General features: G+C 49.5%; 1 protein-coding gene across 1 annotated transcript in view; it reads left to right on the top strand.

Annotated features, from left to right (window-relative positions):
- The first annotated feature begins 6,455 nt into the window (after nt 1-6,455).
- Nucleotides 6,456-25,761, top strand: part of apbb1ip (amyloid beta (A4) precursor protein-binding, family B, member 1 interacting protein) — a 256,190-nt gene continuing 236,884 nt past the window's right edge. Inside the window, exon 1 of the mRNA XM_072508444.1 lies at nt 6,456-6,569. The gene's annotated coding sequence lies outside the window, so the exon portion shown is untranslated. The remainder of the gene's footprint in view (nt 6,570-25,761) is intronic.

Below are 25,761 nucleotides of genomic sequence, written 5' to 3'. Positions count from 1 at the left end.
TGAACCCATGCGGTCCATGCCACCTGGCTGGGGGGAGGAGGGGATATGGGCAATGATGACATGTCGTCGTTCCCCTCCCCCCGCACCAGGCCGTCATGTTTTCAGATCATCCAGCGATGTTGGCCGCCGTGGTGGCAGCCGCTCATGTCTATGTTGCCCTCGATGAGGAGGAGGAGGAGGCGGAGGAGCGTGCCAGAGAGGCGGCGCAGGCTGCCGCAGAGGGGCAGGCGGCAGCCGCCCAGGCTGGAGGGACACCTGACCGACAGGACGAGGAGGGGGAGGAGGACGTCACGGCCCCACGGCAACGGAGGCAACCGAGGGCGCCCCGTGTGTACCGGCCCCGCCAGTCATACCAGGACCTTACGGACCGGGAATGCAGGAGGAGACTCCGGATGAGCCGGGAAACCGTGGCACACATCTGCCACCTGCTGGCACACATGTCACCGCGTGGCACTGGCGGGGGACACCCTCTCCCCGTGTCCGTCAAGGTTACGGTGGCCCTGAACTTTTATGCAACGGGGTCATTCCAGGCACCGAGTGGGGACCTGTCCGGCATATCGCAGACATCGGTGCACCGGTGCATCTGGGCAGTGACAGATGCCCTTTATGCCATGGCGCACCGCTACATCCGCTTCCCCGTGGACCGGGCCAGCCAAGATGCCCGGGCCGTGGGCTTCTCTGCCGTGGCCGGGTTCCCCATGATCCAGGGCGCGATCGATGGGATGCACGTCGCCGTGCGGCCACCTGCAGATAACAGGGCCGTGTTCACTAATAGGAAGGGGACCTATTCGATGAACGTACAGGTGGTCTGCGACCACCGCATGATGATCCTGCACGTCTGCGCCCGTCACCCAGGCAGTGTACACGACTCATTCGTGTTGTCGCGGTCATCCATCCCCGGCTTGTACGAGGGACGCCATCCCCGGCTGAGGGGCTGGTTGCTGGGCGACAGGGGCTACCCATTGCGATCGTGGCTGATGACGCCTATACGGAGGCCACGCAATGAGGCGGAGAACCGCTACAATGATGCCCATGTAGCGACAAGGGGAGTGATCGAGAGGTGCTTTGGCGTGCTGAAGATGCGTTTCAGGTGCCTGGACCTCTCTGGGGGCGCCCTCCAGTATCGGTTAGATAGGGTCGGCCGCATCATCGTGGTGTGCTGCGTCCTGCACAACATAGCCCAGCAGAGGGGCGATGTGCCGCAGGCAGAGGAGGGCGGAGTGGAGGAGCAGCAGGAAGAGGCACAGTCCTCCACAGATGAGGAGGATGGGGGCAATGGTCAGGGCAGACGGGGTAGACACAGGCGGGTGGCTGTCCACCGTTACCGGCTGGCCCAGCGGGCACGGGACAGACTGATAGCCGCCCGCTTCACTGACTAGATGGGCGTGGGAATCGGGTAGTATGGCCACAGACCGCACACCATGGCAACAGCCGACCACCCATCCACCCACCCAGCACCCTCACCCCCCTCCCCAACCCCACCCACCCCACCCGCATGCACACCACCCCCCCCCCCCCCCATTGCCGATCCACCGGCGGCACAATGGGCCGGGCTCACCCAGTTGCGGGTGGACGCGTGTCTATCGCAGGCCATGGAGGATGATGATAACCCGCCCTGCGATGAGCTCCTGGCTCTACATCGTTGGACTATGTCTGACCCATGGCCACAGTACCACCATCCACCCGGACCATCCCTGCATGCGGCTGTGACACTGCAGCGCACGGTCCCGTCCTCTGCCCGGGGGATGTTGATGGCGGCCCAGGGGGAAGGGGGCAGACTCACCTGGGGCTGAGGTAAGACCACCCCTCGCGCACACACTTGCGCTCAACGTACATGACACGCCCGCACACTTTGGACAGAGCACAAAGGCAGCTTCGGTACGTGTAACACTGACTTTAATAACCAAAGGAGTTCATGCACGTGCCCTAGCCCCTAAAACTCATCTGTGCCCTGCACCCGTGCCAACTTACTCAGTGTCTAATTGTTTGGCCTTACGGGCCCTTTGACTACGTCTACGTGGTTCCCCAGACGGTACAGCAGAACTGGAGGTGGACTCCTGTGATTCCTGCCCTCTGACACTGGATCCCTTTGGCGGCCGTTTCCTGGGGCGTCCTGGCCTAGATGGGCCAGGCTGCGGCCCGGGCGACTGGGATGGCGAGCTGCCAGCCTGTCCTGCCCGTTGCCCACCCGATGCACCTGGGACGGAAGGGGGGGAGTCCGAGGTGTCGCGGTGTACCGGGACCTCCCTTACAGAGGGAGCCGGGACGGACCACACCACCTCCTCCTCCCTCGGGGTGCCCGATGGCCCCCAGGCCTCTACATGGGTGGGGGATGCGAACGGACTGGCCATCCGACGCCCCCCCGACATCTGGCGCTGCCAGTCCTGGAGGCCCGTGCTGGTATCGACAGGGGTCTGCAGGTTTGCAGCCATGGAGCCCAGGGTGTTGGCAAACCCTGTCTGTGACAGTGCGACGCCGGCTCGCACATGGCCACTGGCGCCGATGCCCTCAGCGATGGCCTGCAGAGACTGGGCCATGGCCAGCAGAGACTGGGCCATGGCCTGCAGAGACTGGGCTATGGCCTGCTGAGACTGGGCCATGGCCTGCTGAGACTGGGCTATGGCGTTGAGCGCCTCTGCCATCTGGCGCTGGCACTGGCTCATGGCCTCCTGTGAGAGGGCAGCCATTTCCTGGGCCACAGACGCCGCCTGCACGGAAGGCCCCAGGCCTCGCAAACCGTTCCCCATGTCTGACACCGTCGCACCCATTGCCTCCACCGCGGACGCCACCCGTGCGGTGTCAGCCTGGGTGGCACGCATGACCGGGACCACTCCCAGCTCCTGGACGCGGGTGGACTCCTCCACCTGCGACCGCAGCCGCCGCAAGCCACCCGTCACCCTCTTCGCTCGTCTCCGGGTCGGTGGTTGCATCGGATCTATGTGTGGGTGTGGTAACTGCAGGAACCCGGGATCCATCTGGGCGGCAGATGTTCGCTTGGCCTGGGCTGCCCTCCGACCGCCCGGTCCCTCTGCTGCTCCTACCTCCACCTGCTGTACCGGGACGGCTGTATTGTGCGCACCAGTGAGTGTACCAGACGCCTCATCACTAAAGTGCCCAACCATGGTGAGTGTTTCTGCGATGGTGGAGGGTGTTGGTGACAGCAGTGGCGTTATGTCGTGCTCTTCGTCCCACTCTGACTCCATGGCACTTTGGGGTGGGGGTTCGTCTCCACCCATCCACTCTGAGTCACTGTCCGGTATTTCGTCTTCCCGGGTAGGGGTGTCCTGGGTAGTGCTGTCCCGGGTAGTGCTGTCCCGGGTAGGGGTGTCCTGGGTAGTGCTGTCCCGGGTAGTGCTGTCCCGGGTAGTGCTGTCCCGGGTAGTGCTGTCCCGGGTAGGGGTGTCCCGGGTAGGGGTGTCCTGGATAGTGGTGTCCTGGGTAGTGGTGTCCTGGGTAGTGGTGTCCTGGCTCGGATGTGACGGGGGCCTGTGGCTGCCCCCCTCATCGCTGGGTGGTCGCTCCCGCACGTGACGGGGGTGTCGTCTCCCTGTTGCTCCAGGTCTCTCCGTCTCCCGTGGTCTCCGAGGGGCATCCTGCGGGCGTCGCATGCTGGAGGGTTCGGGTCTCTCCGTCTCCCGTGGTCTCCGAGGGGCATCCTGCGGGCGTCGCATGTTGGAGGGTCCGGGTCTCTCCGTCTCCCGTGGTCTCCGAGGGGCATCCTGCGGGCGTCGCATGCTGGAGGGTCCGGGTCTCTCCGTCTCCTGTGGTCTCCGAGGGGCATCCTGCGGGCGGTGTGCATCTGCGGGGATGGGTGCCTGGACGTTTGGTCCTGCGATACACAATGAAGCATGCATGGTTAGACATCAGGCAGTGATCAGGTGATATGGGGGAGGGGGATATAGGGGAGGGGGGATATGGGGACGGGCTGTCGGTGGCTCGCTTGCTGGTGGGCCCCCGACCTCTGCAACAGCAACCTCCTGGTCCTCAAGTCCGCCAGCCAGTTCCAGGGCCCTTTCCTCGTGTACGGTCAGTGGCCTCTCATCAGCGGGCCCTCCTCCAGTCCTCACATGCTCCCTATTGTTGTGTGCGCGCTTCTCCTGTGGGGGGGGGGGTGGTGGCAGGGGTAAAAGGCCGCAGTGTTAGGCAGGTATATGAATGCACGCCATCGGTTGCGCGTGCATTGCAGAGGTTAAGGTTAGGGCTGGATTCACTTGGGGATATGGGGGAGGGGGGGATATGGGGGAGGGGGGATATGGGGGAGGGGGGATATGGGGGAGGGGGATATGGGGGAGGGGGGATATGGGGGAAGGGGGATATGGGGGAGGGGGGGATATGGGGGAGGGGGGGATATGGGGGAGGGGGGGATATGGGGGAGGGGGGATATGGGGGGGGGATATGGGGGAGGGGGGATATGGGGGAGGGGGGATATGGGGAGGGGGGGATATGGGGGAGGCTCACCCTGCCTGCTCTGACGAGGTCGTTCACCTTCTTGTGGCACTGGGTGCCTGTCCGTGGTGTCAGGGCCACAGCGGTGACGGCCTCTGCCACTTCCCTCCACAGACGCCGGCTGTGGCGTGGGGCAACTCTGCGGCCGTGGCCTCGATACAGGGCGTCCCTCCTCTGCTCCACCGCGTCCAGGAGCGCCTCCACATCGCGTGACTCGAACCTTGGGGCTGAGCGACGGCCAGCCATCCAGTCGGGTGTTGCGGTCGGGTGTTCCGGTCGGGTGGGGGGGAGCTGCGCGGCCTTATGAGCCGTCACGCCGTGCAGCGCGTATGACGCTGCACGGCGTGAACCACTGCGCAAGCGCGGATCCCGTTACGTCGCTGCTAGCCCATTTCGGGCCGGAGACTATCGTCCCATTTTTATGACGTGACGCAAGTGGGATTTGCGCCGTTTTTTGCGCCGATCGGCGGACTTTCCGCCGATAACGGAGAAATTCGCCCCAGATGTCTCAAAATGTGGGCATCACTGAGGTTCAGCTGGGAGAATTGCTCCTTGAACACATGGAGGGATAAGGGGCTGGATTCATCGATCCTGCGGCTCTGTCCGCAGGATCCGTCTGGTTTTACGACCAGAATGTTGGAACCGCCCCCGCACCAATCCTCGGTCCGGTGCGGGGCTAGCAGCCGCGCAGTGTAAAGCCTCGCTTTACCTGCGGATATGGCAGGAAAATGGGCGGGCCTCTGGCCGCTCATGCGCACGGCGGCGGCCTGCGGCGGCCGCGCTGTGCAACATGGCACCAGCCACGCACGGACCTGGCCTGCCAAAAACTGACCCCCTGTAACCAGCCTTGCTCGCTCTGGACCACCTCCCACCAGTCCGCCCAGTCCCTGCCGAAGTCCCCCATGCCAGCATAACGGCTCCCCCCTGACTGTGGCGGTGCTGGACTCCGTCCACAGCCACCACGCGAGGTCCCCGAACGGTGTGAGCACACGTGAGCAACGCCGTCGGGGACTCGGCCCATCGGGGTGGAGCATCGGGAGAGGGCTTCCTGTGATGTCCTGAGGCCATCCATACGGCATGAGGCGTACTTCCCGAGTATGTCATTTTTGAGTGGGCGGAGCATCGCAAAAACGGCGCCACTCCCAAATCCGGCGTAAACGGAGATTTTCCAGCCGATCACCGAACATGATTTTGGCGATGGGAGAATCCCACCCATGGTCTCCAGGTGTGAACATTTCTACTCCCACCACCAAGTCGCTCCCTCCCGCTTCTAGCAGCTTGTCCTGCTCTGCATAGCCATTGCCCATTCTCCAAGTGGGAGGCCAGCTGGTGCACCCATGTGCAGGAGCAACTGGTTTGTACGGCAGCTTTGAAGAGAGCATGGAGTATGTCTCTCCCAGTAGAGCTTTGAAACTTGAAGCAACTATGGGTAGTACCAAAAGCATATAGAATAGTAGCAACAGCCAGACCAAATCAACCAGAAACTATCCTGTAAGTAGTTGATGATCCTATTAAACACCATTGGTGGGTGTGTCCTTATATTGCTACTCAACATACCTTCAACATAATATAGTTAAAAGAAGGCATCATTTGAAACACTGAGCTGTAAATGGCAATGCTCGTGTCAAATCAGCACTGGACACTGATGTTGTGATCTAGCTGCTCTGCACATTTCTGGCTGACATTAATTGTGAGCATGCTAATAGAATCTGGCATATTATGCATCGGAAATGGGAATACATGCCATTTTGAAATACCAATGGCACTAATGGTGCCCAAAATTTGGGTCCTTCCTAGCCCAATTTCTCCCCAAGGAGACTAAAATCCCTCAACAAGAAAGGAAGAAAGTAAATCTTCAAGAAGCAAATTGGCTTAATTAAAAATGAAATATTTGCCTCATCCAGTAGGTGGCATTTAACGGTCTCTTGCCAATTTCAATAAAAATATTCACTGAGTGTTCAGAAAACATCCGTTAACACAGGAAACACCCTGTCCCCAGTGAAACGTAATAGACACTCAACTTAGATTGTCTAAGACTCATGCCACTGGCTGTTGAACACAATAAAATTGGTGCCCACTAAAGTACATTTTCAATTGTTTTGAAGCTCAGAAAACATTCAAAGGTGAGTTGTAATCAACTTCAAATAATACTTGTACGTTTTTTATTAAATGATCTCGGTACCCATGCTACCACATGGATCTGGAAACAAGTGTGTACGTCAGATTTAACTCCGATTCCAGTTGCTGGCATAGTTTGTTGAAAGCGTTATCATTTCTAATGCAAATAAATCAAATAGTGAAGATTCATATTGTAAAACAAGTGAAATCTATCATCTCGGAGTACTTATTTTGTTTCATGTTATTTCCCAAAATGCGTTGTATCAATGGTCTGTCATTTAAATCATCTTGTAACCAACAATCTAAGGTGGGGATGACAGTGTGAAATATCTTTTACATTCTGTGTTGGTTTTCTTTGGATTGCTTCCGGTTTTTGAATATTTGTAATATTGTGTGAAAGAATTCAAAACCCCAACTCTTTCGCTGTAGCAGAAATTCTTTGGTTATTATGTTCTATGTAATAGGGTGAAACATTTTTTTAAAATCAACCTGCCCATGCTGGAGACCCATACGATCAATGATTTGGGTGTTAAATTGACATTTTCGGCTGAGGTGCTGTAGCTTTGTTCTTCTTGGTGATAAAACTGGTAATTATTGGCAACGGCAGAAGCAAAACTAGACATTGATATTTCTCAAAACTGTTAAATGCTCTTGAAACCTAGAACATGGAATCTCCTTGTCCCTTGTGAATGGACGAATTTGAACTTTTCTGCTTCTGAAAGCCCATTTTAGCAAAATCTCGGTGCACACTCTGCGGATATGCATTTTGACATATACGCTTAGCTGAATTTCCATTTACTGTTCTTTGTTTTGGAATATTGCATAAATTACATTTTGGAAACCCACCGTACAGTTTTTTTCAAATGGCAGCTTTAGCAGAGTCAAGAGTATCAATACACAGCCTGCTGTTTGAGGATCAAAGTAAGGGGGGATAGGTTTAAGGTGAGAGGGGCAAGGTTTAGAGTAGATGTACGAGGCAAGTTTTTTACGCAGAGGGTAGTGGGTGCCTGGAACTCGCTACCGGAGGAGGTGGTGGAAGCAGGGACGATAGTGACATTTAAGGGGCATCTTGACAAATACATGAATAGGATGGGAATAGAGGGATACGGACCCAGGAAGTGTAGAAGATTATAGTTTAGTCGGGCAGCATGGTCGGCACGGGCTTGGAGGGCCGAAGGGCCTGTTCCTGTGCTGTACATTTCTTTGTTCTTTGTTGTTCTAATTTATAGCAATGCCAGGCGTTCAGCGTGGAGCAGACAAGGAGGCCTGCTGAAGTAGAACGATAATCTTGCAGGGTGAAGTTTTGGAGCAAAGTTGTTATTGTGCAGTTGTTCCCCTTTTCTATCCTGGCACACACTTCTCTTTTTGAGATAGATCACCACTGTCTACAGAATCTCATGAAAAGGGCTAATGCACTGCGGACAAGTAGCTAAAGTTAATTTCTGAGGTAGCACATTGCAAGAAATTGTATGGAAAATGTGGACCTAAGTTAATAGATCCAATGAGTGGGCACATGACTTAAAAAACACTTATCAATGAACACAAGAGAATCAAGAATGGGGCAACTGGAACAGCAGGAAGAGAGAATTTCTCATGGGCGTCAAGTTTAAAATGTTAACTCCGAATAAAGTTGGTGGGTGGGGTAGGTGTGGTGAGGTTGATGGTGGTATAGCAAATGCAGTTTGTACTCTCTGCCCCAGGTTTCAGGCTGGGCTATTTTAACATCCTCCAGCTTGAATGCCACCAGTCCAGTTCCTGCACAGGAAGAGGGCACAGAGCATCTGCTGGCTGAGAAGGTCAGGTGGCTTTTGCCTCCCACAGATTTGCAGTTAAGTGTTATGAAGGGTCCCAAGGGAAATGAAGGAGTTGCAATCTTCCTTGTGGTTCCTGGAGGAGTACCCTTGATCCTCTTAGCCCCATAAAGAAAAGTTTTACTCTGACCATGGAGGGCATCTCTGTCCTTCCTACTAGCTATCGACTGTCTTGAGCCTTGAAGGAAAGCTGAAGGTACCAGTTTCCCCACTCAGGTTCAGTTGGCCTCATAAATATATTACATTCCCACTTAACTTAAGCTTGCATCTTGTCTGCAGAGTCCTGAAGGTTAAAATCTGATGGGAACGGAAAATGTCAATTTCCGAGCAAATCACTGTTGCTAGCTACCAGCCCTGTTTATGTGAAGGGTGGGGATAGTGTCAAAATTGATCCCTTTGTAATTGTCCTTTTCTGGCATAGAAACAAAAGCATCATGGTCATTTTGAAATGAAGCTCACTCACATGAAATTTAACTCTGCAAAGTTACTTATTCTGAGATGCATAAATTACGGAATATCTGTATAGCCGAAGAGATGGAAACATAGAAAATAGGAGCAGGAGGAGACCATTTGACTTTTTGAGCCTGCTCTGCCATCCATTATGATCATGGCTGATCATCCAACTCAATAGCTTAATTCTGCCTTCATTCCCCCCATATCCTTTGATCCCCTTCACCACAAATGTAATCTATTCATTAAAGGGATGTGGGCATCGCTGGTTAGGCCAGCATTTACTGCCCATCCCAAGTTGCCCTTCAGAAGGTGGCGGTAAGTTGCCTTCTTGAATCTCTGCAGCCCCTGGAGTGTAGGTACACCCACTGTGTTGTTAGGGAGGGAGTTCCAGGATTTTGACCCAGCGACAGTGAAGGAACAAGGATATATTTCCAAGATGGGGTGGTGAGTGACTTGGAGGGGAAGCTCCTCCAGTGAGTTGTTTAATTGTCCACCACCGTTCACGGCTGGATGAGGCAGGACTGCAGAGCTTAGATCTGATGCATTTGTTGTGGAATCGCTTAGCTCTGTCTATTACTTGCTGCATGTGCTGTTTGACACACAAGTAGTCCTGTGTTGTAGTTTCACCTGGTTTTCACCTCAATTTTCGGTATGCCTGGTGTTGCTCCTGGCATGTCCTCCTGCACTCTTCATTGAACCAGGGTTGATCCCCTGGTTTTGTGGTAATGGTAGAGTGGGGGATATGCCGGGCCTTGACTTTGCAGATTGTGGTTGAGTACAGGTCTGCTGCTGATGATGACTCACAGCGCCTCATTGATGCCCAGTCTTGAATCTCCTCAATGTGAAGAAAGGACTTTGTCTCCACAAAGTTAATGTGCAGGTTCAGTCGGCAGTTAGGAAGGAAAATGCAATGTTAACATTCATGTCGAGAGGGCTTGAATACAAGACCAGGATGTATTTCTGAAGCTGTATAAGGCTCTGGTCAGAACCCATTTAGATTATTGTGAGCAGTTTTGGGCCCCGTATCTAAGGAAGGATGTGCGGCCTTGGAAAGGGTCCAGAGGATGTTCACAAGAATAATCCCTGGAATGAAGAGCTTTTCACATGAGGAGCGGTTGAGGACTCTGGGTCTGTATTCGTTGGAGTTTAGAAGGATGAGGACTTACAGGATACTGTGAGGCCTGGATAGAGTGGACGTGGAGAGGATGTTTCCACTTGAAGGAAAAACTAGAACCAGAGGGCACAATCTCAGACTAAAGGGATGATCCTTTAAAACCGAGATGAGGAGGAATTTCTTCAGCCAGGGGATAGTGAATCTGTGGAACTCTTTGCCGTAGTGGTTAGCACTGCAGCCTCACAGCTTCATGGTTCAATTGCGGCCCCGGGTGATTGTCCATGTGGAGTTGGCACTTTCTCCCCGTGTCTGCGTGGGTTTCCTCTGGATGCTCCGGTTTCCTCCCACTGTCCAAAGAAGTGCAGGTTAGCTGAATTGGCCATGCTAAATTGCCCCTTGGGTAAGGTGCTCTTTCCAAGGACCGGTACAAACTCAATGGGCCGAATGGCCTCCTTCTGCATGTAAATTCTAAAAAAGAAGAAAGCTGTGGAGGCCAAATCACTGAGTGTCTTTAACACAGACATAGATAGGTTCTTGATTAATAATAATAATCTTTATTGTCACAAGTAAGCTTACGTTAACACTGCAATGAAGTTACTGTGAAAATTCCCTAGTCGCCACACTTCGGCGCCTGTTCGGGTACACTGAGGGAGAATTCAGAATGTCCAATTCACCTAACAAGCACGTCTTTAGGGATTTGTGGGAGGAAACCGGAGCACCTGGAAGAAACTCACGCAGACACGGGGAGAACGTGCAGACTCCGCACAGACAATGACCCAAGTTGGGAATCGATCCTGGGACCCTGGGACTGTGAAGTGACTGTGCTAACCACTTTGCTACTGTACAGCCTCATAATAAGGGTATCGGGGTTAGTGGGAGAAGGCAGGAGAATGGGGATGAGAAAAATATCAGCCATGATCGAATGGCGAAGCAGACTCAATGGCCTAGTGGCTTAATTCTGCTCCTATGTCTTATGATCTTATGGTGGTCACTTTTATGGATGCATCTACAGCAGGCAGATTGGTGAGGATGAGGTCAAAAATGTTTTTCCCTCTTGTTGGTTCCCTCTTGTTGCAGTCTCAGTTTAGCAGCTATGTCCTTTAGGACCCGGCCAGCTCGGTCTGTGGTGGTACTGTCGGGCCATTCTTGGTGATGGACATTGAAGTCCCCACTCAGATCATATTTTGTGCCCTGGGCAACCTCAGTGCTTCCTCCAAGCGGTGTTCAACATGGAGGAGTACTAATTCATCAGCTGATGGTGGACGGTACGTGGTAATCAGCAGGAGGTTTCCTTGCCCATGTTTAACCTGAACAGTCCAGCGTTGATATTGAGGATTCCCAGGGCAACTCCCTCCCAAATGTATACCACTGTGCCGCTCGCCATCTCTGCTGGGCTTGTCTTGCCAGTGAGACAAGGCATACCCCGGAATGGTGAAATTGGTGTCTGGGATATTGTCTGCTAGGTATGATTCTGTGAGTGTGACTAGCTGTTGCTTGTCTAATCTGTGAAACAGCTCACCCAACCTTGGCACAAGCTCCCCGATATTAGTAAGGGTGAATTTACAGGGTCAACAGGGCTGGGTCACCGTTGTTTTTTCTGGTGCCTGGTCCGATGCCCGGTGGTCTGTCCAGTTCTGTGTTTTCGTAGCGGTTGAAAACAATTGAGTTGCTTGCTCGGCCATTTCAGAGGGCACTAAGAGCCAACCACATTACTGTGGGTCTGAAGTCACATGTAGTCCAGGCCAAGTAAGGATGGCAGATTTCCTTCCCTAAAAGGCATTCGTGAACCAGATGGGTTTTAATGACAATTAATAATGGTTTCATAGTCATCATTAGAATTTTAATTCCAGACATTTTCTTGAGTTTAAATTCCATCACCTGCCATGGTGAGATTCGAACGCAGATCCCCAGATCATTACATTGGATTACCAGTCCAGCGACAAATATTACTATGCCACCACCTTGGGAAAGCGGACAGCATAATCAAGGATCTCTCCCACCCGGCTTCTCATTCTTTCAACTTCTTCCATCAGGCAGGCGATACAAAAGTCTGAGAACATGCACAAACAGATTCAAAAACAGCTTCTTCCCCACAGTTACCAGACTCCTAAATGACCCTCTTATGGACTGATCTGATTAATATTACACTCCTGTATGTTTCACCCGATGTATTTAGATTGTGCATCTTGTGTTGCCCTCTTATGTATTTTCTTTTCTTTTCATGTAACATAGACATAGAACATACAGTACAGAAGGAGGCCATTCTGCCCATCGAGTCTGCACCGACCCACTTAAGCCCTCACTTCCACCCTATCCCCGTAACCCAATAACCCCTCCTAACCTTTTTGGTCACTAAGGGCAATTTATCATGGCCAATCCACCTAACCTGCACGTCTTTGGACTGTGGGAGGAAACCGGAGCACCCGGAGGAAACCCACGCAGGCACGGGGAGAACGTGCAGACTCTGCACAGACAGTGAGCCAGCGGGGAATCGAACCTGGGAACTTGGCGCTGTGAAGCCACAGTGCTAGCCACTTGTGCTATCGTACTAAATGATCTGTTTGAGCTGCACACAGAAAAATACTTTTCACTGTACCTCGGTACACATGACAATAAACAAATCCCATCCAATCCTCCCCCAGTGCTGTATCTAACTGCTTCTTGAAAACATACATGTTTTGGCCTCACCTACTTCCTGAATTCCACAGGTTCACCACTCTCTGGGTGAAGATATTTCTCCTCATCTCTGTCCTAAATGGTTTATCCCATATCCTCAGACTGTGACCCCTGGTCCTGGACACCCACACCATCAGGAACATCCTTCTTGCATCAACCCTATCTAGTCCTGTTAGAATTTTGTAGCTTTCTACGAGATCCCCCTTCTTTCTTCTGAACTCCAGCGAATACAATCCTAACGGACGTAATCCCTCCTCATACATCCATCTTGCCATCTCTGGAATCAGTCTGGTAAATCTTCTCTGCACTCCCTCTAGAGCAAGAACATCCTTCCTCGGATAAGGAGACCAAAACGGCACACAATATTCCAGGTGTGGCCTCACCAAGGCAGTATAATTCCCTGCTCCTGTACTCGAATCCTCTCGCTATGAAAGCCAACATACCATTTGCCTTCTTTACCGCCTGCTGTACCTGCTGGTTTACCTTCAGCGACTGGTGTACAAGGACACCCAGGTCTCGTTGCACATTCCCCTCTCCTAATGTATGGCCATTCAGATAATAGTCTGCTATCCCGATTTTTCTATGAATGTTGATAACCTCACATTTAACCAAATTATACTGCATAATCTATTCATTTGCCCACTCACTCGACTTGTCCAAATAATAATAATAACATTTTTTCATGTCACAAGTAGGCTTACATTAACACTGCAATGAAGTTACTGTGAAAATCCCCCAGTCACCACATTCCGGTGCCTGTTCAGACACGCTGAGGAAGAATTCAGAAAATCCAATTCACCTAACCGGCACGTCTTTCGGGATTTGTGGGAGGAAACCAGAGCACCCGGAGGAAATTCATGCAGACAGGGGGAGAACATGCAGACTCCGCACAGACAGCGACCCAAGCCAGGAATCGAACCCAGGTCCCTGGCGCCGTGAAGCAACAGTGCTAACCAATGTGATACCGATAAAACTAAAGGCTCTTTGCATCCTCCTCACAGCTCACCCTCCCACCCAACTTTGCGTCATCTGCAAATTTTGAGATATTACATTTTGTTCTCTCATCTAAATCATTAATATATATAGTGAATAGCTGGGGTCCCAGTACCGATCCCTGCCGTACCCCACTAGCCACTGCCTGCCATTTGTAAAAAGACCCGTTAATTCCTACTCTTTGTTTCCTGTCTGCCAACCAGTTTTCTATCCCTCTCAATACACTACCCCTAATCCCATGCGTTTAAATTTTACATGCTAATCTCTTGGGCATGATCGAACCAAATGGGAACTATTTCCCATAGCGAGCGCGTTTAGCCATGTGTTTCCCTGAGGTCGCAGCACCAAGAAACACAACGCTACCTAATGCGACTCCATTTAGATATGGGCTTAAACTGGGAATGCACAACCAAAGCCGCACTTAGACCCATTTCCAAACTGAGGAGCCGGCTCACTGAAACTCCTCGACGCAGGCAGAGGCAAACCCCCCAACCCGATCACTGCCGTGCACAAGATGCCAGCTTGGCACCTTGGCAGTGCAGGCTGGTGCGAAGATGGCACTGCCAGGTTGCCAGGCACTGCGGGCCATTGATCCCCTGGGAAGCCCCACGGGTGCCGTTCTGTCTGGCCCCTGTTTGTGGAGGCCAGTACTGAATGGCGCTCGCCCGAGGTCTCCAAGGCGAAGGGATAGATCCATTGCCTTGGTTACCTCAGGAAACTGCATGTTAGAGTGAGACTAGCTGTCTTGCTGTAATGTGCACACTTGCGGAAAAGTGATTCCACCCACAATGGACGGGCTTCACATCGCGACATCTTGTGAGATTGCGTTAGATCTTGCGAGGCATGCGAGCCAGGTAGATCCCGGGAGCGGTGTCTCCCAGCATTCACCGGCTACACTGCACCATAGTGCGCTGCTTTTCGGGCACAGTGTGGCTGGTAGATCGCGCCCCTTATGTGGGACCTTATGGACAGCCTTCTGAAAGTCCAAATAAACCTCACCCACTGGCTCCCCCTCATCAACTCTACTAGTTACATATCCAAAGAATTCCAGTAGATTTGCCAAGCATGATTTCTCCTTCATAAATCCATGCTGACTCTGTCCGATCCTGCCACTGTTTCCCAAGTACTCTGCTATAAAATCTTTGATAATGGGTTCTGGAATTTTCCCCACTACCAACATCAGGCTTACTGGTATATAATTCCCTGTTTTCTCTCTACCTCCTTTTTAAATAGTGGAGTTATATTAGCTACCTGCAGAAACTGTTCCAGAGTCTGTAGAATCTTTGAAGATGACCACCGTCGTATCTATTATTTCTAGCACCACTTCCTAAAGCACTTTGGGATGTAGATTATCAAGCACTGGGGATTTATCAGCCTTCAATCCCATCAATTTCCCTAACACTGGGCGGGATTCTCCGCCGGTGCGATTCTCCATTTCGCCGGCGCCCGGGGGTTTCCCGACGGCGTGGGGCTGCCCCACAATGGGAAGCCCTATTGACCGGCCGGTGTAACGGAAAATCCCGCAGGTGGGTCAGGGCAGAAATGTGGGGCGGCGGAACGGAGAATCCAGCCCACTATTTCTCTACTAATATTGATCACCTTCAGTTCCTCCCTCTCACTAAACCCTGCATTCCTCAACATTTTTGGTATCTGATTTGTGTCGTCATTTGCGAAGACAGAACCAAAGTATGTGTTTAGTTGCTCAGCCATTTCTTTTTCCCTCATTATCCATTCCCCTGTTTCTGACTGCAGTTCAACAATATTTTTCTCTTCACGTATCTACAGAAATGTTTATAGTCAGTTTGTATGTTCTTTGCAAGCTTATTCTCGTACTCTATTTTCCCCTTCTTAATCAATCCCTTGGTCTTCTTTTGTTAAATGCTAAACTGCTCCCAATCCTCAGACCTGTTGTTTTTCTTGGCCAATTTCTATGCTTCTTCCTTGGATCAAATACTATCCCTAATTTCCCTTGTAAGCCATGGTTTGGTCACCTTGTGCCAGACAGGAGTAAACAATTGATGCAGTCACCCATACGCTCCTTAAATGTTTGCCATTGCCTCTCCACTGTCTTCCCTTTAAGTAACACCTCCCAATTGATCATAGCCAACTCGCGCCTCATATCATCGTAGTTTCCTTTATTAACATTTAGGACCCTTGTCTCAGAATCAACTACTTCACTCTCAATCGTGATGAAAAATCATTAATGCTGTAAGTGATTTCAGGCTGCTTCAGATAAGCAATGTTTTCAGTGTTACCAGGTTACTACATAGTCATCAGAGGCTTGAATGTACCGTTGCAACATTACTGTGTGTCTGTGTGAACATTTAACATCCTAAGGGAGACATTAACCCAGTTAAGATAAACAAACTAGTGTCTACTTAAGTAACAGATAGAGAAATGTTGCATAAGCTTACCAAAAGCTCTGTTTCTGGGGCCTGAATTTTATGTTCACGGCACTCCCGAAGTCGGCGTGGGCGGGAGCGGAGGTGAAACCGCCCAACCCCACCCAAGATAGTGCTGCTAACGCTATATTATGCTAGCAGGCCAATTAATGGCCATCCAGTGTGAAATGCGCTCTGTGAAAGCCTGAGTGCTACCAGGGAGGGAGGAAGGAGGGAGGGCACCGAGAATAGGGAGAGTGCAGGCTGGCGCTTCCAATGAGCTGCTTCAGGGGGGCACAGCCGCTGCAGAGCTGACCCAGGGAGCTGCTAAATTGTAAATAATAAATACCAGTGGAAAATATGCCAAAGGTATCTAAGCAGGACAATCGTACACAGACCTCAGTCTCCAGACACATTCATTCATTGTATTTGAGTCCTGACTTTCTTCCCGCCCTTGATTGAGGTTGCAGCTAAAACGTAAAGGCTGCCTTGTCAGTTGGCCCGCCACCAACCATATTTTTTAAATGTTTCCAATTAAGGGGCAATTTGGCGTGGCCAATCCGCCTACCCTGCACATCTTTGGGTTGTGGGGGTGAGACCCACGCAGACACAGGGAGAATGTGCAAACTCCACACTGACAGTGACCTGGGGCCGGGATCGAACCCAGATCCTCAGTGCCGTGAGGCAGCAGTGCTAACTACTGTGCCACCGTGCCACCTTTGCCTGCCACCGACCATAAAGGCAGACAAGCAACGTAAAATCTCAATAAATTTATGCTTAATTAATTAAAATTGGCTTCTTGATTGTCATTGGATACACTTCTGACTCGTGTCCGCGCCCACCAATCTAAATCTCGCGAGGGTGCGATGACGTCAGGACTCGTGCCCGATATCTCCTTGCACGATTTTATGTGTTCGCCTGAGCAACGTAAAATTCTAGTCTAGGTTCAGATTTTGATCAGGTGTCAGTTGCTTTAGAGGAGAGATACTGCCTTACCTTGTATTTTGTGTTTGGAGTGTGATTTGGCCACAAGGTGCATTGCTAGTTGTAAGAAACTTGTTCAGCTGACTGATTGGGTCAATCCTTTAACATTTCTAAATTATTCCAGCAACCTTAGAGACATTGGGGTATCTCTTTCCTTTGTGCAAAAGTGTCAACAGCTGAGAGCAAGTTGGCAGCTAATTTGAAAGGTAATAAAAACCAAGAGAGATGGGGGTAAAACAGACTTAGCATCAGTTGTTTTTGCCAATTGAGCAAAGTAAAGATCCACCCCATTTTGTGTTCCAGGGCAATTATTATCACAAATCTTTTGATAGGGAAAATTGGTTTTACACCAGTGGACTCAATGATGCATTTTGTTCAATTTACTTGTTCTCACAAACGAGGTGACACTGTAGAAAATGCTGTTGTCACATAATTGCTTAAGTGTTACCTTATCCCCTTTCATCTCCTAGATCTTCTGCTAGTTACAGAATAGGCACCAGCACCCTTGGACCAGCAAAAGGATAGATGAGGATCTTGATTTCTGCAGCTGGAAACTAGGTGAAAGCAGGAAGAATCTTAGTTGTGATTCTCACTTGGTGGAATAGCTCATGAACAAGGATCCTGCCTGAATAATCCATACTTCGGAAATGACATCAATCAACATCTTTACTTAACCAATCAGGCCAAACTTCCTCTAAAGCTTCCTCCTGCCCTAACCCTGAACTCACATCCTCCTCGAGCTCCTCTCCTATCACCCACAATGCCACATCTGAGCCCATCTTGCCCATGGGAATCAGATCCTGTTCTCTCGATCCCTTTCCTACCAATCTGCTCACCACCCAACTTGAAAAGCATGTGAAAACTTTGCAAATGTCAAACATGAGATTCTGGTTATTCCTCCAACTGAGAGGTAGCTGAAGTTCTAAGTGCGGAAACAGCACAAAAATGGTTATAAAAATAAGCTTGAATTACTGTATTGAACTGGATTCCCTCCATTTAACCAATTATCACAGCTCTACAGCTCCCAATAAGCCTTTATGTAGCTCAGAAGGAAGAATTGTAAATATGTAACAGTGACATACATAGTTGGTTCTCCATTTGAACATCACTTCCCTGATGCTCAAATCTTATATGGATCTTATATGAATATACTTGAACGGCGACATAAACTTGTTAATTGGCTCCTTATAGCTGTAATGGTGTTTTCTTTGAAAAGTGCCATAATATCAATATTCACCCAAATAGAACTATATAATTGTTGATCCAGCAACTAAAGGCTTAACTTCAGAAAAGCCTACATTGCCTCGAAAAAGCTTACAAGCCAAAATGCATTGAATACAGACCTACAACATATAGTTATACTCAAAGAGCAATCAATACATGTACCTGCCATAATTTAAGCTGCAGATCTAACATTGTATTACTTCTGTAGCGGTAAGACAAATGCAAAAATAATGAAGATTATCCCTCATTTCTTGTGGAGAACGTTTGGGCAGATGAGCTGGTATATTCAATTGCTACTCCTGACAATTTCCATAGATATTCAAAGAATCCCTACAGTGCAGAAGGAGACCATCGAGTCTGCATTGACCCTCCAAAAGGAGCATGCTACCTAGGCCCACTCCCCCGCCCTAACCCCCATAACCCCACTAAACCTGCACATATTTGGACAGTAAGGGGCAATTTGAGCATGGCCAATCCACCTAACCTGGACTGTGGGAGGAAACCAAAGCACCCAGAGGAAACCTTCATAAACACAGGGAGAGTGTGCGAACTTCCACAGTCACCCAAGGCCAGAATTGTACCCGGGTCTTTGGTGCTGTGAGGCAGTGGTGCTAACCACTGTGCCACCGCACCGTTTATATTGTTATTTGTTTATATTCACACAGTTGTCCCAGTAGCATAGATATTCTCCCCTTCCCATCAAGTCCACTGGTATATCACAACAATCTTATCTCAACCCTTCATTATATCATTGTAACTCATGTTTGAACTTAGTGGGGGCATTGTCTGCATGGGCTTCCTCCGGGTGCTCCGGTTTCCTCCCGCAAGTCCCAAAAGAAGTGCTCGTTAGGGCAATTGGACATTCTGAATTCTCCCTCAGCGTACCCGAACAGGCAGTGGAATGTGGCGACTAGGGGCTTTTCACAGGAACTTCTTTGCAGTGTTAATGTAAGCCTACTTGTGACAATAATAAAGATTATTATTATTATTTAGGATGATTTGTCTTTGATTTTCGATCCCAAACAAACTGAGAAGAATATGCCATGGGTAATTTGTGTTGACTTTGATTCAGAATGATCCTAATTATTGTTCTGAAGTTGCAGACCTTGGGCGAACTTCTCCGGAAACGGCGCGATGTCCGCCGACTGGCGCCCAAAACGGCGCAAATCAGTCGGGCATCGCGCCGCCCCAAAGGTTGGGGGCCGAGCCCCAACCTTAAGGGGCTAGGCCCGCGCCGGATGAATTTCCGCCCCGCCAATTGGCGGAAAAGTCCTTTGGTGCCCCGCCAGCTGTCGCGGAAATGACATCTCCGGGCGGCGCATGCGCGGGAGCGTCAGCGGCCACTGACGGCATCCCCGCGCATGCGCAGTGGAGGGAGTCTCTTCCGCCTCTGCCATGGTGGAGACCGTGGCGAAGGCGGCAGGGAAAGAGTGCCCCCACGGCACAGGCCTGCCCGCGGATCGGTGGGCCCCGATCCCGGTCCAGGCCACCATGGGGGCACCCCCCGGGGCCAGATCGCCCCGTGCCCCCCCCCAGGACCCCAGAGCCCGCCCGTGCCGCCTTGTCCCGCCGGTAAGGTAGGTGGTTTCATCTACGCCGGCAGGACAGGCATTTTAGCGGCGGGACTTCGGCCCATCTGGGCCAGAGAATCGTGGGGGTGGGGCCGCCAACCGGCGCGGCGCGATTCCCGCCCCCGCCGAATATCCGGTGGTGGAGAATTCGGCAACCGGCGGGGGCAGGATTCACGCCAGCCCCCAGCGATTCTCTGACCCAGCGGAGGGGGGGGGATGGTCGGAGAATCTCGCCCCTTGTAGTGAATTCCCCTTCACATCTTGAACAGCTTGCAAAGACTGTCGCATCACACAATTGAACTTTCTCATTAGGTAGGGGCAGATTGGAGAAATGTCGGGTACATTTTCACCCCTGCTGCCCGAGAATAATTCGGCGGGCAGAATCACCTGCCGATGGAATGTGCCCGGTTGATTTTGGTGCAATAAAAAGTGGGCAAGTTCGCCAATGCACTGGTAACCCACTCTGCCAGCTTACCACCCAATCAGTCAAGCTGAACATTGACTCCATGACTCCATGTGACTGTAGATAGGTACCATACCCAAAGCAGCTCCAGATAGCCCTGGAAGCGATAAAGATTATTTTCTCATAAGTGGTTACAAAATAATTGCATCTTGTCAACTTTATTTTTATCAATTCTTACTTATTTTTAGAGGGACTCTTTGCTTAGCTGTTTATCACTGATGATCTTTCATGCATGCTACATACGGTAAGAAGCAGAAAGAAACGAAAATGGGGGACAGCTATAAAAGTCACTTATCGTCGGCCTTCATTTTGATCAGGATTTCGCAGTCCTGGCCCTCTGATTTTCTGCACCTGATCTCTCAGTTAACATGTCCTTTGAAGACATACATCACCATGAGTTATAACCAAATATTGAAAAGATCATTCTGTCATCCACCTTTCCTGTTGTTCCTGAACTTCAAAATTATTTTGATTTTGCTAACGGCAACACATGGGCCTGACCACCCATTTTCTTCAACCTCAGGAATGTGATGTGCCTTGCAACTACACTGAACTATGTTCCTTCTGCATATGGTTAATATTATCCCTTGCCACCATTAAGGCAAAGTTTTATGTGACTAATTATCTGGATGAGCAAGAGAACAGGTCATACTAATATTGATAACAATTCATTATGACTGTCGAGCTCTGTCAATGGATAGTTCTGTAGTTTCTGACATTAGAATAATAGTCACAGGGAAAGCACAATTCTCATTCATGCTAAGAGGCCTTCAACCACTGTATATTCTTGAATATTCTGTTAAGTGCTCTTTCATCATATGTAATGAACTCTGAAATTTGAATTGAGGTGGGCACAATGGCAATGTAGTGAGTTACATTTTTCCAGTGACATTTGAGATTTAATTTGATTCAGTCCTCGCTATTTTGAGGAAGCTCCGCAAGGCACTTGGTTTGTGCGAGAACTAACTTAAGAGCAAATGTTGCTGCTCTTGACAGCAAAGCAGAAACATTTGCTAACATTTTTATTTGAAGAGACTAAAACCTCCTAAAAAAAGGAGAGAAAGAATTTCACATTATGCTGTGAATTAATATTAAAGTATAATTTTGATTTTCTAAAATTGGAGATTAAAGGTGTGAGTGAGAGATGGGAGATGGAATGGGAATGGGAGGAATTGTGATTTGATAATACGTTTCCCCAAAATTCCTTTCCTGCGTTATCACCCGCCCGGGTCTTACGAGGTAGGGGTGATTCACTACCACATGGAGCGTGCAAAATATGAGCTAAGGGGGTAAGGGAGTGGGGGACCCTGAACGAAGTCAATGTGTCTTTGTATAAACAGAGTTGGTCAGTCAGGCACCAACTAGAGCAGGCCCAGTAGGGAACTACTGAAGCTGTGTATATGATTAATGTGTTACATAAAAATAAGTTTAGTTTTTCTCTACAACTCGGTGTAGACTCCTTTCGTTACCACTTACAAAACTGGTGGCGAGGTAAAGAAGCAATCATCGGGGATTGGTGGACGCCAGGCTGGCTCATTTCTTGTTTACCTACAGGACCATTCCGCATGCAGTGACTGGGATAGTATCTGCGGAATTACTGAAGGGCCGGAGACAGTGTACTCGCATTAGCATGATTTTTCCAGACATAGGTGCGGAGGCACGACTCAACCAGGAGCAACAAGGGTGTTGCCCCTCTCTCGTCGACCTTCCAGGTATTTTGTGCCAGGTGACTCGGTGTTTGTTCGAAACTTTGTCGAAGTGGATCTCCGGCATTATCCTTCGCCAGACAGGGCCTGTTCCTACCAGGTGTAAGCCAACCGTTGTACTATGAAAAAGCACCTTGACCATCTTCGATCCAGGTGACCGCTTCTTCGGAAGTTCCTCGCCCTCGGAAATCTCTTCCAAAGTCACGTAAGAACATAAGAACTAGGAGTAGGAGTAGGCCATTTGGCCCCTCGAGCCTGCTCCGCCATTCAATGAGATCATGGCTGATCTTTTGTGGACTCAGCTCCACTTTCTGGCCCGAACACCATAACCCTTAATCCCTTTATTCTTCAAAAAACTATCTATCTTTATCTTAAAAACATTTAATGAAGGAGCCTCTACTGCTTAACTGGAGAAGGAATTCCATAGATTCACAACCCTGTGGGTGAAGAAGTTCCTCCTAAACTCAGTCCTAAATCTACTTCCCCTTATTTTGAACCTATGCTCCCTAGTTCTGTTTTCACCCGCCAGTGGAAACAACCTGCCCGCATCTATCCTATCTATTCCCTTCATAATTTTATATGTTTCTATAAGATCCACCCTCATCTTTCCAAATTCCAAAGAGTACAGTCCCAGTCTACGTAACCTCTCCTCATAATCCAGCCCCTTCAGCTCTGGGATTAACCTAATGAATCTCCTCTGCACACCCTCCAGTGCCAGTACGTCCTTTCTCAAGTAAGGAGACCAAAACTGAACACAATACTCCAGGTGTGGCCTCACTAACACCTTATACAATTGCAGCATAACCTCCTTAATCTTAAACTCCATCCCTCTAGCAATGAAGGACAAAATTCCATTTGCCTTCTTAATCACCTGTTGCACCTGTAAACCAACTTTTTGGGACACATGCACTAGCACACCCAGGTCTCTCTGCACAGCAGCATGTTTTAATATTTTATCATTTAAATAATAATCCCTTTTGCTGTTATTCTTACCAAAATGGATAACTCCACATTTGTCAACATTGTATTCCATCTGCCAGACCCTAGCCCATTCACTTAGCCTATCTAAATCCCTCTGCAGACTTTCAGTATCCTCTGCATTTTTTGCTTTACCACTCATCTAAGTGTCGTCTGCAAACTTGGACACATTGCCCTTGGTCCCCAGCTCCAAATCATCTATGTAAATTGTGAACAATTGTGGGCCCAACACTGATCCCTGAGGGACACCACTAACTACTGATTGCCAACCAGAGAAACACCCATTAATCCCCACTCTTTGCTTTCTATTAATTAACCAATCCTCTATCCATGCTACTACTTTCCCCTTAATGCCATGCATCTTTATCTTAGCAGCAACCTTTTGTGTGGCACCTTGTCAAAGGCTTTCTGGAAATCCAGATATACCACATCCATTGGCTCCCCGTTATCTACCGCACTGGTAATGTCCTCAAAAAATTCCACGAAATTAGTTAGGCACGACCTGCCCTTTATGAACCTGGCCCTACACTTATCCCTAGAACATCTCGAAAACAAGGACTCCTACATTAGACTCCTATTTATTGACTACAGCTCTGCCTTCAACACCATAATCCCAGCCAAGCTCATATCAAAGCTCCAAAACCTAGGACTTGGCTCCCCACTCTGCAACTGGATCCTCGATTCTCTGACCAACAGACGACAATCAGTAAGAACGAACAACAACACCTCCTCCACAATAGTCCTCAACACCGGCGCCCCGCAAGGCTGCGTACTTAGCCCCCTACTCTACTCCCTGTACACACACGACTGCGTGGAAAAACTTGGTTCCAACTCCATCTACAAGTTTGCTGACGATACGACCATAGTGGGCCGGATCTCGAATAACGATGAGTCCGAATACAGGAGGGAGATAGAGAACCTAGTGGAGTGGTGTAGCGACAACAATCTCTCCCTCAATGCCAGCAAAACTAAAGAGCTGGCAATTAACTTCAGGAAGCAAAGTACTGTACACACCCCTGTCAGCATCAACGGGGCCGAGGTGGAGATGGTTAGCAGTTTCAAATTCCTCGGGGTGCACATCTCCAAAAATCTGACCTGGTCCACCCACGTCGACGCTACCACCAAGAAAGCACAACAGCGCCAAAACTTCCTCAGGAAACTAAGGAAATTCGGCATGTCCACATTAACTCTTACCAACTTTTACAGATGCACCATAGAAAGCATCCTATTGGACTGCATCACAGCCTGGTATGGCAACTGCTCGGCCCAGGACCACAAGAAACTTCTGAGAGTCGTGAACACCGCCCAGTCCATCACACGAACCTGCCTCCCATCCATTGACTCCATCTACACCTCACGCTGCCTGGGGAAAGCGGGCAGTATAATCAAAGATCCCTCCCATCCGGCTTACTCACTCTTCCAACTTCTTCCATCGGGCAGGAGGTACAGAAGTCTGAGAACACGCACGAACAGACTCAAAAACAGCTTCTTCCCCACTGTCACCAGACTCCTAAATGACCCTCTTATGGACTTATTTCATTAACACTACACCCTGTATGCTTCATCCGATGCCAGTGCTTTTGTAGTTACATTGTATATGTTATGTTGCCCTATTATGTATTTTATTTTATTCCCTTTTCTTCTCATGCACTTAATGATCTGTTGAGCTGCTCGCAGAAAAATACTTTTCACTGTACCTCGGTACACGTGACAATAAACAAATCCAATCCAATCCAATCCAATCCATGCTGCGTCTGCCCAATGGGACAATTTCCATCCAGATGCCTCGCTATTTCTTCCTTGATGATAGATTCCAGCATCTTCCCTACTACCGAAGTTAAGCTCACTGGCCTATAATTACCCGCTTTCTGCCTACCTCCTTTTTTAAACAGTGGTGTCACGTTTGCTAATTTCCAATCTGCCGGGACCACCCCAGAGTCTAGTGAATTTTGGTAAATTATCACTAGTACATTTGCAATTTCCCTAGCCACCTCTTTTAGCACTCTGGGATGCATTCCATCAGGGCCAGGAGACTTGTCTACCTTTAGCCCCATTAGCTTGCCCATCACTACCTCCTTAGTGATAACAATCCTCTCAAGGTCCTCACTTGTCATAGCCTCATTTCCATCAGTCACTAGCATGTTATTTGTGTCTTCTACTGTGAAGATCGACCCAAAAAACCTGTTCAGTTCCTCAGCCATTTCCTCTCTCCCATTATAAAATTTCCTTTCTCATCCTCTAAAGGACCAATATTTACCTTAGCCACTCTTTTTTGTTTTATATATTTGTCGAAACTTTTACTATCTGTTTTTATATTCTGAGAAAGTTTACTCTCATAATCTATCTTATTCTTCTTTGTAGCTTTTTTAGTAGCTTTCTGTTGCCCCTAAAGACTTCCCAGTCCTCTAGTCTCCCACTAATCTTTGCTACTTTGTCAGCTTTTTCCTTCAATTTGATACTCTCCCTTATTTCCTTAGATATCCACGGTCGATTTTCCCTCTTTCTACCGTCCTTCCTTTTTTTTGGTATAAATCTTTGCTGAGCACTGTGAAAAATCGCTTGGAAGGTTCTCCACTGTTCCTCAACTGTTTCACCATAAAGTCTTTGCTCCCAGTCTACCTTAGCTAGTTCTTCTCTCATCCCATTGTAATCTCCTTTGTTTAAGCACAAAACACTAGTGTTTGATTTTACCTTCTCACCCTCCATCTGTATTTTAAATTCCACCATATTGTGATCGCTCCTTCCGAGAGGATCCCTAACTATGAGATCCTGAATCAATCCTGTCTCATTACACAGGACCAGATCGAGGACTGCTTGTTCCCTCGTAGGTTCCATTACACACT

This window comes from Scyliorhinus torazame, chromosome 6, assembly GCF_047496885.1.
Source record: "Scyliorhinus torazame isolate Kashiwa2021f chromosome 6, sScyTor2.1, whole genome shotgun sequence".
NCBI classification, from domain to species: Eukaryota; Metazoa; Chordata; class Chondrichthyes; order Carcharhiniformes; family Scyliorhinidae; genus Scyliorhinus; species Scyliorhinus torazame.
Note: the sequence above shows the minus strand (reverse complement) of the source record. Positions and strands in the feature narration are given on the sequence as shown.